This window comes from Ovis canadensis, chromosome 15 (genome assembly GCF_042477335.2).
Source record: "Ovis canadensis isolate MfBH-ARS-UI-01 breed Bighorn chromosome 15, ARS-UI_OviCan_v2, whole genome shotgun sequence".
NCBI lineage: Eukaryota > Metazoa > Chordata > Mammalia > Artiodactyla > Bovidae > Ovis > Ovis canadensis.
In genome coordinates, this window is record NC_091259.1 from 55,141,735 (window position 1) to 55,145,876 (window position 4,142).

General features: G+C 39.0%; 1 pseudogene; it reads right to left on the reverse strand.

Moving 5' to 3' along the window:
* Nucleotides 1-1,910: 1,910 nt before the first annotated feature.
* LOC138420149 (olfactory receptor 56A3-like) lies at nucleotides 1,911-2,745 on the reverse strand (annotated as a pseudogene).
* Nucleotides 2,746-4,142: the final 1,397 nt, after the last annotated feature.

Here is a 4,142-nt window from a genome sequence, read left to right on the forward strand (position 1 = left end):
TAACTGTCTCCTGGATTTATTTACAGCTTATCTTCAGCCTCAGGGCTGTCACTGCAGGATTTGAGCGTGTCTGATATGCATAATGCTAATACAAAAGACTTTCCCTGTTTTAGTCTTTTCACTCTATTTTCTAATATTCTATCTTCTCTCATTATTTTAGCACAAAGAAGCCTGATTCACTGGCTTCCTTTTCTATTTGTGGTAAAGCAAAAACAAATGACAGAAACATCATTTTTCATTATGGGCATTTTTTGAGAGTAAACTTTTCTTTGTCTGATTAGCTAACTTTTCCTATCCACTTCCCTGAGTTTCACATCAGTGACTGGAAAAAGAAAAATCTTAATTCATATTATGTATTTTGAATGGGATATAGCCATTCTTACTCTCTGTTGTGTTTTTCACATAGATATTTGGCATAGATTTCTTAAGCTATACAGAATTTCTTTTCTCACATTAAAATAATCTGTAAGTAGGCAAAATAAAGCAGAGTTTTAAATAAAACAAAAAAATTCTTAAACTCTGTTTTGGTAGATATAGCTTGTGGTAAATTCTTCAGTTCTGTGAATTCATTTCATCTAAGTTTCAGTCTGCAATTTTATTGGAAAGTCTGTGTTTACTTTAAGCTGATGTGAGTCACAAAATCTCATAAATTTTTAGACCATCAGTGGGAAGATGTTGGAAAAAATCAGTTAGAGGTTGCAAGCATTATCTATTTCATAATAGCTGCTAATTAAATTTGCTTTAGAAGTAGATCTCCTTTTTCTTTTGAGAACCCTTCTCATTGATATTTAGTTAAAAAACATGTTGAACTGAGACCTTCTTCTGAAATAGTAAAGTTTGTAAGAGTGAGACTTTAGTTAGTCATACTCGTTTATATAATAGAGAGTGTATTGTAAAAATGGAATTTGAACCTAATATCACCTGAAATTATTGTTTATTATTGTTTTTTATGCTCAGTCGTGTCCAACTCTTTGCAATCCTATGGTCTGTAGCCCACCAGGCTCCTTTGTCTATGGAATTTTCCAGGCAAAAATGCTATAGTGGGTTGCCATTTCCTTCTCCAGGGAATCTTCCCAACACAGGGATTGAACCCATTTCACTTGTGTCTCCTGCATTGGCAGGCCAATTCTTTACCACTGAACTACCTGGTAAGCCCAATTTAGGCTGATACAAACACATTTTCATTTTCAAATAGTTACTAATAGAAGTTCAAAAGTCATGAAACCAAAGAAAAATTTCAAGATTTATTTCTTTGCAACACTGGATGGAGGAGTCAAGAAATTGACAAAGTATGGAAAACTATACCTTAAATTGATTAGCGATTCATCTAATATTTTACCCCAAGCTAAATGGTCCAGACTTTGGGAACTGTACTGATAGTGGAATTTAAGCATTTTTATTTGGGGGTCAGAAAGCAGAAACTCCCTGAATCAAACTGATATTTTCCTGTGTTGGTAATCTTGAGGACATGTCAGTCCTAAAGAAAAGATGAAGATTTACATAGTATGACTTGGGCTTTCAGAGGAAAATGCTCTTTGTTTCTTAGGGTCTCCTGGCTTTTAGACCAAGAGGTAAACATACATGGAGCCCTACCAATAGAGAAAGCCATAAGCTTCTCTGAGCAGATGAATGTAGGCTGGGACCTATAAATGATGTGAATATATAAATGATCTTGGGTTTTGGCCTGATCATTTGACCTTATGATTTGAACAAAATCATACGTGGTGGTATTTGGAAGTTACCCTTGATACGATGTTTAAATTTCCCATTTCCTTTCAACTGTCATGAGGGTGTGTATGAAGGTCCATGTCAATAGCTTAAAGGGAAAAAGTGAAGAAAAGAGACTGGATGAGATGAGTGATGCCTGTCTTAAAGCAGGGCATGGTTTCATAGACTCTTAGAGCTAGAACTTAGAACATTGACACATTAGGGGACACTTTCTTCTTTGCCACATGAGTGAGGACAAAGACCAGGAGGATGGTGCTGAAGAAGAGGATCAGGATAAAGTGGGAGCCACATGTGCTTAAGGCCTTTACAACAGCTCCTTCTGACTTGAGTCTCAGAATAGCCCTTAGTATGAGGGTGTAGGAGAGGAAGATGAGGATGAGGTCAGATCCCAGCAGAGTCCAGTCTCCAGCAAACTGGAGGAGACGATTGATAGGGACATCATCACAGGAGAGTCTGGAGACAGACATATTCGCACAGATGCAGTTCTCAATGACATTTCTCCCACGATAATGGAGTTGAGCAGAGAGGATGGAAACAGACATAGTCAGAAGTGCATTTCTGGCTAAGATAAAAATGGCCACCTTGACTATAAATTACTCAGTGATGATGGATGGGTATCTTAGTGGATGGCAGATGGGCCACATAGCGCTCGTAGGCCATAATCATGAATGTGCAGGACTCCATGGCAAGAAAGTAATTCATGATGTACATCTGAACAAAACTGGCAACAAAGCTGATGGGCCTGAGGTCAAACCAGAATATGGCCAGGACCTCGGGGATGACGGTGAGGCAGATCACCATGTCCAGCAGGGAGAGGAGGCTGAGCAGGTAGTACATGAGCTCATGTGGAGAGACCTCTAGCCGGATGGTGACCAGGAGGGTGGCATTGGCCCCCATAGCCAGAAGAAAAAAGAGGCTGAGGGGCAGGGACAGCCAGAGCTGCCAGTTGGGGGACCTGACAAAGCAATTCAGGAGGAAGTCTGAAACCTCAGTGGAGCCATTTCTGTGAGATGTCATCTTGTGGATTTTGTTTCTACAGACTTCCTTTTATGATCTAAAAAGTTAAGATCAAAATTAGCCTCTGATTATGCTAACAATGGGAGAAAAGTTCAGGAGCAAACTTATGGTTTCTAGCAGATTATTTTGCTTTAAATGAAGATTTTTTCATGTTGCACACAGAAAATAAATTCATTTCAATCTTCTGCAATTTTTGTGTCTCCTCATTTATGAAATAGTTCTATTTTTCAATGAAAATATCTTATAAAGTAGAATGAGTTATGAACAGTTAGCTATAAGATGTTTTCTTACAACTGAGGATTGTTACAGATCAGGTCCCCAGATTTTAGCAGTGTGGAGGTCTTTAGTGATTCCTCTCTGAATCTCTTTGTCCAGTTGACCAGATAATGCCTCCTACATTCATACCATACACTGTCCAGTGCTGTCACTCCTTTCTTCTAATTTAGCTTTTTTTTTTTTTTAAAAAAGCTCTTTATAAAGAGGGAACAAAAAGATTAAGTATTACCCTTGTTCTCAGGTGAAAATTCCCTTGGGATTGTCAGTTATAAGACAAAATGATAAGATAATAACAGAGTAATGTGCAGAATATTTTGAGAGTAGATGAGGACTAATGGCAACCCACTCCAGTATTATTGCCTGGAGAATCCCATGGATGGAGGAGCCTGGTGGGCTACAGTCCACGGGGTCGCAAAGAGTCGGACACGACTGAGCGAGCTCACTAAACTTACATGAAGGTAAAGTGTTCCCAGGACTACTCTCCTGCTGAATTTTAAAGGCAAGTTCAAAAATAGCTGCAAAAAATGAGCTGCTTGTTGCAGTGAGAAATGCCTACAAAATGTCTGATATTAGCATTTCTGGAGTCTTTAAAGTCATGCTGTATATAGTCCCTCTATCTGTCTACAAAGATTCTGCTCCAGTGTCATCCCATGGATATAAATTGTTTCATAAATATATCAACTTCACTGTTTTACACGTGTTTAGCTAGCTGGTAAAATGCAAATATTGTTTGCAGTGAATCAAGTGGACTTCGAATACTTACTAGACATTGTGTTAAAATACATGTGCGTGTGTGTGTGTGCTCAGAAGTATCTGACTCTTTGTGATCCAATGAATTGTAGTCTGCCATGCTCCTCTGTCCATGAGATTCTCCAGGTAAGAATACTGGAGAGGGTTGCCAATTCCTCCTCCAGGGGATCCTCTGGACCCAGGGATCAAACCTGTGTCTCGTGGGTCTCTTGTATTGGCAGGTGGGGTTCTCTACCCCTGAGCCAAACTTGAAAGCCCAGGATCAAACTCTTCTCTCTATATTAGGAGCATTATCTCAATTATTAAAATGACCCAGGAGGCATGTCTTATGTAACTTTACAAATGAGGGGGAAGGAGAGGCAGAAAGGTTG